Genomic DNA, 11,119 nt, shown 5'->3' with positions numbered 1-11,119 from the left:
TTTGTGCTTTTTCAAAAAAAAGATGAATAGAACTTAGAAAATAAAAGGAAAACCATTGATAGCGAATGCACCACACGCCTTCAATGTTTTCGTAAAAATGATGAAATCTATTAATGAGAGCAATCAAGGACTACACTTGAGAACTATCACTGACACAATGCTAATTCAACCATTCATGAATACTCACACCATACCATGAAAATACTCATAAATGAATCAACACTCCAACCATTCAGATTCCTTAGAAAGAGAACGCCAAATGTACTTCCTTTACTTCCTTGCACCAAGAAAGTAAGAAATAACTGATTACAAAAACAACAATTGTACACACTTTCCAAAAATTGCTTTGTTATCAGAGCATAAGTGTTCCCTGTATCCAAGTCCAAAAAGTCCCTTATTACATTGATTTTCAGAAATTTATAGCCAATCTAGATTAACCAACTTTTCGGGTTCATAACCACTCAAAAAGTCAGAGTTTGGAATTTGGCACACATTTGAAAACTGACTCTAACTCTTACTCATATCAATAAAAACTCTAGATCCTAACTCCAGTTACAAATAAGTGACATAAGTCACTTTTACAAAAGGTATAACATTAAGCCCACATAGATTGAGCAAAAGATAAAGGAATTTACTTATGATAAGTTATGCATTGCATCTTCTCTCAATACAAGCAAAAATCCGCCAACCTACCCATTTAGGAAGGTTCTCGTTGGCTACATCATTATCATCATCATATCCTTCATTCATAAGAATTCCTATGGTCCACTTTATAAACTTTCTTACAAGATGATGAGCATTTGAAATTTATTACCCATTGCTAACCAAAAAGATCCATGTTGGCTATGTAGAAAATGCCTCACAAGTTTATAAGTAGTCAAGAAAAATCATTGTGTCAATGTCAACAGTAATGACTTCAAAAAATGACAACTTGTTTGATGAATTTCTCTGCAATTGGTGCTTCATAAAGGTACTGCCACTCGCTGAAAATAAGTATAAGTCCCAAGGGCAATGATAGGGAATTGTTGAGAGGAACCATGGAAAATTCATTCAAGTTTCCAGATTTTGTGACTTGTTTTGCTACATCTATGAGCCTCCATAATGTAAGTGAGTATGAAGCTGTGAGCAAACAATTCAAAATTTGCCACATATAGCCCACTGCATGAAAGGAAAGATCTATAATGCCTCCACAAATGGCGGATATAATCATCAAGAAGAGGGCAGTCCAAACTTTGTTGTTATGCTTTTTCTTGAAAAGATAAACCTCCCACAGCTGTTATAATATTTGTAACATTCTTCGAAATTGTCACCATGGAAACATTTATGTACTTCAAACTAAAAATGCTTGTGACAAGCATCCCAACAAATATAATATTGACAGGAAGCCAGACTTTAACAAGTTTCCAAGTGAGTGGTTCAGCTGTTATGATGCCAAAGGAGCTCAGTGTCATAACAATTGCCACACCAACAAGATTCTGATAAAACATTATGGAAATTCCACCATCAAAACTATAACTAGATAGAACAACTTTATTAACCAAAATCATGCCACATGATAAAAGGCAATATGTTATCCTAGACAGCAGGGCTTGATTCCAAAATTTAATAAACCCATGCTCCCGCACAGTTTTCTCAACATCTTTCTCCACACTACTATCTTCTAAATCGGCGTTATCATTTATCAAAGGCCTTGCTACTGACAATGATCTGCTACTTCTTCTCCCAGCACCTATCAGGCTATGGATACTCGGTGCCTGACTCAATGTTGCATTAGGAAAATTATTCATTACTTCATTTGATTCTCCATTTATATCTATTTTATTGAAGTCTTCCAATGTAGCTTTATCAACTATTCAACTTCCCATTGCATTTAATGAGACATGTAAAGCCGTGACCCAACGAGCCCTCATAAACTTTCTCCTATTAATGCAAAAAGACTTCCTTTGTTCCATGCAGTGGCTCTATTCCTATTATCGAGTTGGCAATGACATTAAGTCAAACACATCATATTCATGGTCACGTCTGCGACTTTATGTGCTTTGTCTATGTTTGGGACTTGCTGGAAGTCCTGCTATGCATTTGCCGCTTGGATTTTCTTCAGTTCTGTGCATGATGGAGTATTAATAAAACTTAGTTCTCTGCCTTCTAATGCATCAACGCATTGTGTCAAACATTTGGAATACAAAATCTGCTCCAAACTTTCTTCATATTGGTCTGCTCACATGTTTGGTCTCAGGCCTGTATTGACTTAGAAATAGCTTACTTTACACAGGAATTTAGACAAACAATTCGAGTGCCTTTGCTGGAGAATTATTACCAAATGTGTCACGTGCCTTGACTATGTTTCCATTGGTCGATTTGAAGGTGAATTTCCCCTGCCAATAAGCTTGAGAAATGGATATTTGCCACCGGTATTGATCAATTCATGCTGGGTCGGAAGACCAGATCAAAAATAGTTCTTCAATGTGCACAGGGGTTGGCATACTTACAAAAAGAGTGTGAATAGAGAATAATTCAATTCGACATCAAACCCCAAAACATTCTGTTGGATAAACATTTCAATGCAAAAGTCTCAAATTTTGGGCATGCAAAGTTGACCAACAGAGAGCAAAGTGAAGTGATAACTATGTTGAGAGGAACACCGGGCTACATGGTGCCTGAATTGTTGAACATGCATATTATAGAGAAGGCAGATATATATATAGCTTTGGTGTTATGTTGGTCAAAATTGTGAGCTGAAATGACATGAGCCGCCTCCCTTCTTATGTTTTGTCTCTTATCAGCAACTTTAATAATGGAACGAATGCCAGGCCGCAGGTCATAAAGAAAATAGTGCACATGCCTTGTCTATGGTCCCAAGGAATGCCGTGAGTGCTATTTTTTTATTGTTTCACACACGTACAGGATGAATTCTCTCCAACATTAGGAAGTTGCCTCTAACTTTCTTCCTCTGTAGCCTACAAGATATTTGACCAATCACCCAAGTGAAAACCTCTGTGCTTTTGAGTTTTCATGGAATAACTAACACTGGGGAAGTTCGGGTTAGGATTAGGTTAAAAAGTTGGAGTACGTGGAGAGAGAGTACTTTAGTACGTGGAGAGAGAAGATTGTGAATGAGAAAACCCAAACCCGTACTTCTCTCTAAAAGTTTGAGTACGTGGAGAGAGAAAAGTATGGGGAGAGAGAAAAATTGGTTTAGCTGGGAATTAATCTCTCTCTTTCCGGAATTAATATAATTAATCCTCCCTCTAAAATGTCTGGGTAACAGGTCCAAACAAAAGCAAGGGAATTGAAGCCTTCAAATATAAGCATGCGTTTACATGGTAAAACAAAAGCAGAAAGATTGCAAATGTGCTGGAATGACATGCAACTAAGGCTAAAACATCTCCTAATATATATATATATATATATATATATATATATATATATTTGTGGGCTTTGTACTTGTGTAATTTATATTTTGAATATGCTCCTAATGCTCTTACCCGAGAAAGCAATTGACATCCACTCTGCCCAGATTGGGAAAATTGTCAAATTGTCAAACATATTACAAGGCATTATATAAAATTCAATAGCACATGCAGAGCCATATAATGGTCCTTGAGTTAACTCACAACCCATCCTCATATATAAGTAATGGTTTATGAAGGGTGATCATTTAGGGGATTTGGTTTATGAAGGGAAAACAAAGAGTTGAGAGGAGGTTGATGTGAAGTGCTACATTTAGGGGATTTGGGGAAACTATGCTGTTGTGAAAGAGATACCAGAAATGATTCAATTGCTATGAATTGGTCCATGTTTGCTCTGCATCCCCACAATGGCTGGAAGAAAGCATTTATGGAATTTGTTAACGGGCTGAAAACAATTTGTGTTGGTCTTGATTGCAAAAAGTGGGGAGAAAGACCATGCTAGGGTTTTACACCATCTGAAGAGGCCAAGCTAAAGTTCCAAGTCAAAGGTGAGGGACAAAAAAAATTATATATGCTAAGAATACTGTCTTCGAATTAGATTACCAATCTGTCTTTGAAAACCATTTCAAATTGCATCTACAGAAAATTTCAAATACTATTATCGTTTCTTCCTATGCATTGTTAGCTTATCTATATTGCTACGCTTTGTCCACGTTCAAACTGCATTAGAGACATCCAGATCATTCTAGCTCATGTCATCAAGCATTTATTTTTCCTCAGATACTTTCAGCAGATTTCTATAATTTAAGACGACTTAGGGTATGCCCCTATGAAGGGTGCTTTCTCAAATATTTAATGGGTGCTGCTAAATTTTTTTATGATTATTTCAATGAAGATGATTCTATGAAATTTCTAGTTTAGTTTATGTTTGACATTTTGAGTTCTAAAATTTATAAAACCAGTAGTGGTCTCATGGATTGTATTATTTAGCATATTGATTAACAAATAATGAAATAGTAAAAATTGATATGGTTGATAAGTGGCAGAAAATATCTAAAAGCCTAAGTTGGTGGGGTAATTTCTAGCTTTCCACCTTTTAAAGCCACTTAAATTTGTATCTTAAAATAGAGAGACTGCTATTTGCATTTTTTTCTTTTGAAATCCATGGGACCTCCTTTAAGTTAGATCTGAAATCCCCTCCATAGGACTGCACCCTTTGAATCTCAGAGTTAAGTATTAGCCTCCCTTCTTCTCAGCTTGTAAAAATCAGTTCATAACAGAGAACAACACCAGAATTAGACCCAAATCGTTGCAGATGTTGAAGTCACTCAAAGCTCCATAAGTTTCCCAGCCCTAGTCAACAAAGTGCATTATTTCAAATGCATGAGATCTCTAAGCTCCAGTCTTCCATGGAACCCAGCTACAGATCTCTAAATACTTTGTTCAGTCTCTTAAGAAGCCACCCTTAGGCAAGAATCAGCGAACAAAGACCCCATTGATAACCATTCAAGCATCCAATATAGGAGGTACTATTGAAAGTTGATATGCAGGAAAGCAAGTTTTATAATAAAGAGCAATGGACTATGGATTCGCTGTCAAAACTCAACCAATGAAGTGAATGTAATAAAAGAAAAGCAACCCTCTCGTTAGGGGTATCATTTTGGTTTTATTCCCTTCATCCACTATTGGCAATGTGTTGCATGTACCAACAATTTTATGTCCATGTCTAGTAATTTTTAATCTGCACCAATAACCCTGATGAGTTTAGAGTTTAGATCCCAGAGTACTTACAGGAACATGAAACATAGATCCTATATGTGGGAGGAAGAAAAACAACCTTTCTACAAATCAATTGATTCAATGAAAACACTCTCCCAACCCAATAAGGACTACATATAACAGGTAAATGAGAAATAATTAATTCGAGACATTCATGTCTTGATTAGTGATGACCTAGATAACCACATTACCTTTCAATACCAGGGCTTGTTTACCTGTATACTGCTAACCCAGATGTCATTGTCCCTTGTTAAAATGTTTCTATGATTCTATCATTCGTTGGAAACACCAATCTACTCTTCCTACCCCTCTTGAGGTAGGCCATTATGAATGTCAAACCCGAGTCTACTTGAATTGATCCTTATTTGTGTTATATATACTTTCTCTCCCTGTTTCATTTTTTCCCTTATCTCCTGATAATACGTGGATGAAATATAAATAAATAGTATTGTCAAAACGTTGTTGGCTTCATCTATTTTTTCTCTAGAAGGCTATTCCAAAGTTTGAACTCAACTTTAACATAGTTTTTGATGGAAATAATTGAGTTTACAGCAATCAGGTGCCCTTCGCCCTAATCTTATATACTGAATCCATTGAGTTTACTGCAACAAGGTGCCCTTCGCCCTAATCTTATATACTATGTTCAATTTGTTTTTCAGCCATTGAGTTTCTATCTCATTAAAACGTTCTGTAGTATGGCAAACCTTGGAATCTAACTGAACTTTACCAACTGGACTGCACTGTGACTATTGCAAGATGATTCAATGCAGTCATTTCAGACTGGGACAGTTTGATGATATATATATCATGGTAGGCAACACTTTATTATGGGCACTTTTGCAGAAATAAATTTAATGAAGCTTCAATAATAGAAAACAATTCTGGAGCATAATTATTCTCACCTAAAGGTCAGATATAATAAGAAGGTGATCTCAATAATACATAGGGAAAACATCAAATAATTAATTATAATTATTTCTTTGATATATAAGAGGCTGAAGCTGAGATAGATGGATTCATATTGAAATATAAGCAAAATATAAAAGGTCTAATATCTAACAGATGCTCATAAATCAGCTAAAACCAACTATAGCGAAGGGTAATAAATGCTAGTGAATTGGTCTAATAAACTTGCAGGAACAGATAATATTTGTTGGGTCTGTAAACTAGCAACTGCATACTGGGGACCAGCCGAGCCAATCCCCTGCTTGCATCATCCACAAATATACAGTCTTCGTAAATTTCCTAATCGAAGCTTAGGATTACATGATAAACACAAGAGATGATAAATTACCTAACTGCGGAATGGCAAGAACCTGAAGCTAAAACATCTCCTAGAAGTACAGATAACTTTGCAGTATTTATACTTATATAATCAAAAACTTTTGCGGGTTTTACTCATGTTTCAATGATGTTCTTCACCCAGGAGGCAATGGAAAATCCTCTCTGCAATTGTAATTTTCCAAACATTTTTCTTAGCCCCGCCAATTCCAGAGGTTGCCCAACACTCGGGCTATGGAAGGGTAGATGTAACTGTCTTGTCGAATTCCCATTAAAGATTAGTCAATATAACAATGAACTAGATAGAATTTGGTGATTGAAACAAAATGGGATACACCTCAAGAGATAGATATCACCTTTAACTTGAGGATGCCTGCAGAGAGTAGCTTCCCCACATTATACACCTCACGAGAGATGTCAAAAACTCCATGCCCACCACAGCAATGGACCACATTGTAGCTTCGAGACTTCTCATCAGACAATGCCCTCAAAAATGATGGCACTGAGTATCTTGAATTGGCAAAGGAGAGGATTAAAAAATAGCCTTATCTCACAACCCATCCTCCTCACATGCAAGAAATGGCTTATGATGAGATGAACAGAGCATCAGGAGGAGGTTGTTGTGAAGTATTACATCTAGAAGATTTGGGCAAATTATGCTGTTGTGAAGGAGACATTGACAGATGTCAATTGCGATGAATGGGTCCATGTTTAGCAATTTTTATTCTGCACGGTGTCTCCAACGAACCTGGTGAGTTTAAACCCGTAGGATTACTAGGCCGATGACTTGCAGGAACACAGCATATTATGGAATTTGTTAACAGGGGCTAAAAGTCATTTGAAAGAAACATAGATTCTATCTCGGGAAGGAAGACTAACCGCCTTTGTACAAATCCATTAATATGATGAAAATACTCTCCAATCCAATCCGCAGCACATAAAAGTCGCCTCTAGTTTCACGATCTTCACGATCTTCTAATTACTGTGACCAATTTCTGGGCTGTGACAAAACATTGCGATGGGCATTGATGCAAAAACATTATCGTCACTTTCAATAGAGACCCCACTAATTTGAGCCGAGCCGTACAAAACAAAATATCGAAAACAAAGAAAAGATTCACAGAAAGGCCAAATCTCGTTTCGCAAGTACAATTAAGAAAAGCAGTTATGGAAAATTTACTGTTGGCAAACTACTGTAATGACAACACAGAGCACGAGAAATTCTATCAGCATGAAGTATGAACTGGGGAGGAAATCCCTACTAGGGTCTTTATGCAAATCTATGTACAAGGCAAAGGTGAGAAATGGATATATTACCTATGATAATACTTTTGCAGGAACATAGCATATTTGTCAAATGTGGCTGAAAAGTGAAAACATGTCAGCTTACCGATCCTCTGCACAGCGCGACCGAACCGATCCTCTTTCACATGATTAATGCAATGAATCATCCATAAATATGTATAGTTACTAATATAGCCGTTTTGTCGTTTTTTTTCCGTTCCTAGCTAAATAGCCTAATATTTGCACCATTATCATTAGATTTCCATGAATATTCATTATCGTTCTTCTTTTTTATGTGCTCTCTTACAGGATGATGATGATGGATCATGTAGCATGATTCCAAACGTTCATGATAAAAAATACCATACAATCAAATTCAGAAATGATCTAACCAATAGTTGAATATTTGCACCTTAAGTTTTAAGTTTTAAATTAGATTTTAGATATAGCCCTACAAACATGCCTATAGATCTATACAAATGTCCTTTCACTTCTACTTTACGTTTTAATTTAGGTTTTCAACGTCACTCTACAAACATGCCCATATATCTATATGAATGTCCTTTCATCTCTACCATCTGAACATCATACTCCTCCACTGTCCAATGATTTTGGTGTTTCAATAAAAATAATTCAATCATATTTTGATTTTAAGATATAAACTTTGGAATGTTGAATTTTTAATTTTTAATTATTTGTTTAATTTATAAATTAATTTTAATATTTATGTAACCTCTAATATTATGTCAATACTTTTTTGAAGAAAATGTATCACTTCATTCAATTGTATGGCATTTACCTATAACAAGTGCCACGTAGTGGCTTGTATTTGTCATAGATTATAATAGTTTTAATTAATTAGAATAATGAAGTAAAAAGTTTATAATTTTATTACTTATTGATTAATATTTGATATATATTTTAGATAAAAATTTAATATAAAAAATCTAAATTTCACATAAATGTAATGATACTATTATAACTAATGAATTGTATTTTAGTATATTGGTATATTAATACATTAATTTTTTTTTTTCTACTATAGACAACTAAACATTAAGATGTAGAGATTTTGACCCTAGATAATCATAAAATTGTACTAGATTTTAGTCTAATAACATAGTATTTTAAGAAAGATATAATTATTTATATTTTATTTTTACTTTTTGATTTTTTATTATACCCTTTTTCACAAACACTATATTTTAATATATACATTAGTTAATTATCATCTTTCACAAATTAAAGTATTTAAAATTTAATATAATCAAATACTATAGTGACTGGTGATAAAATTAATATTTACAAACCCAAAACTATTTATTTCCATACAATGTTATTTTTTAAAAGTGAATCTTAAAATTCCGGTAGTGCTTCCAAAAAAATCACTCTTATAAGACCCCAAATATAAGAGCCAATCAAGTTCAAGTAAAATATTTTAAAGAAATTTAGAAGTTAAAAAATTCATTATAAACAATCCAAAAATCGAAACTTAAAATTAGAAGGAAAAATAATTAGATCTAATTGGTTGAACTGATTACAAAATAGAGCCTACGACAAATACAATAATAAAAATTCTATGATATTATTATAAAATAAATAATATGTTATTAATTTTTATAATTTTACACTATGTTATTTTTTTTCAAATAAATATTTCGATTTAAACATCTAGTTAATGTGTTATTATTATTTAAAATTTTAGACTTATGTTATATTTTTTCAAATAAATAATCAATTTAAGCTAGCATCTAGTAGGGATAACTTTAAGAAACCCCTCCCAAGAAAAATATGTAGAATGCTGGCCAATTCAACATATAAAATATGCAGGAGAAATTTCTAATCAGGATTTTTTCATTTGGGGCAAGGGAGAAAATTATTTTCTATTGGCAAAATTTTCCTTTTCGTATCAAAATTTAATAATAACTGTGGCGAATTAAGGTGTTTTTTTTTAGTTGGTCATAAACATTTTCGTAATGTAAGAGGTGAATTAATTATTTCATATAACACAAAATATTAATATAGTTGGATAATATGTCAATTTCAAAAGAGATATTATTTAGTTTTTTTGATGAATTTATAGAGTCACAAGCGGTCCATAGCCCAAATGCCAAGTGTACACTATACAGTGTACTTGTAGTATGCCAATCCATTAAGATTCAATTAATAATTTGCCCTTTTTAATTGCCAACTTGGTCATCATCACTTTTAATGTTGTCATTTTTATGGTGAAAGGAATTAATTTGGACCGTTGATGTAATGTAGATCAATGGCTTCAACTCTATTTCGGGCTTAATTTTAAATGACATACCATAAAGTCTAAATCTTCCCAAAATTAGGACACGTGTCCCAGAGACCAAAACATAATATAGTTGGTTGAACGGGGATATTTGGAGACACACACCGGTAAAATGGTAGGCGACACTCAACATGAGAGAAAATATTGTTTTATTTTAAGGGCGAAATAGCATTGTCCAATAAGAAAACATTAGAGAAATGTTGGTAAATTTTTTAAAATAAATGTGTTCTAAATGTAGATTATATTGGTGATTGGGCCAGGATTTGGGACCGATTATGTGTAAACTAATGAGCGATTAGCCTTGGATTTCGACCCAAATTATTTAATATCTTGGCAACATGGTTGACCCCATATGTAGGTTTTATTCACCAAATTGCAAATTTCCCAAAGAGACGGACTAGCTAATTGGCAAAGATTTGCCACTAAAAAAATCACTGGCATCTTGTTAAAATATTTAGTTAAGGTGTGATTTTTACTATTTATATCATATTATTAGTAGATTGCATTTCTAGACTTACTTGAATAAAGTCTTAAATACCATACAATTGAACCAGTTTTGACATTAATTTTTTAAAATATTGATTAAATAATCTAGGTTACATAAATATGAAAATTAATTTATAAACTAAACAAATAATTTAAAATATAAAATTAACATTCCAAATTTTAAAGATATGTAAATAGACACATCATATTTTTTTAGCATTAAAACTCCCAAATCTAAAAGGGAAAATATATATATATATATATATATATATATATATACTCAAATTATTTACATTGAAAATATAAAATCATTGCATGATCTATTCTTGATTCTGGCATTTTCTATCATGTTCAACAAGTATAGGTAAAAGGAAAGTCGTATAGATATGTGGACATGTTTGTGGCATTTATTGTAAGGGTGCAAATATTTGACCAGTTAGGGCCTATCATTCAAATTTAGGAGCTCTCTCTCATAGGGAGATTCAAAATTTGGGAGAGTTATATAGCAACAAAAAAATTCAATGTACAGGGTAAGGGAATTCGAATATCTAACAGATATAATAACTACTAGCGCTTTCAC

At 33.5% G+C, this 11,119-nt stretch overlaps 1 long non-coding RNA gene and 1 pseudogene across 1 annotated transcript; both read right to left on the bottom strand.

The window, feature by feature from the left end:
- Nucleotides 1-373: 373 nt before the first annotated feature.
- LOC149561439 (GDP-mannose transporter GONST1 pseudogene) lies at nt 374-3,254 on the bottom strand (annotated as a pseudogene).
- A 3,025-nt stretch (nt 3,255-6,279) lies between these two features.
- Nucleotides 6,280-7,901, bottom strand: LOC149561438 (uncharacterized). Its single transcript, XR_016363436.1, has 2 exons — nt 7,788-7,901; nt 6,280-7,470 (listed from the first exon to the last, which is right to left on the bottom strand). It is a non-coding gene; the product is annotated as an uncharacterized LOC149561438 (long non-coding RNA).
- Nucleotides 7,902-11,119: the final 3,218 nt, after the last annotated feature.

This window comes from Cupressus sempervirens, chromosome 4 (assembly GCF_028749045.1).
Source record: "Cupressus sempervirens isolate cs-2001-9-10 chromosome 4, ASM2874904v1, whole genome shotgun sequence".
Lineage (NCBI taxonomy): Eukaryota > Viridiplantae > Streptophyta > Pinopsida > Cupressales > Cupressaceae > Cupressus > Cupressus sempervirens.
Note: the sequence above shows the minus strand (reverse complement) of the source record. Positions and strands in the feature narration are given on the sequence as shown.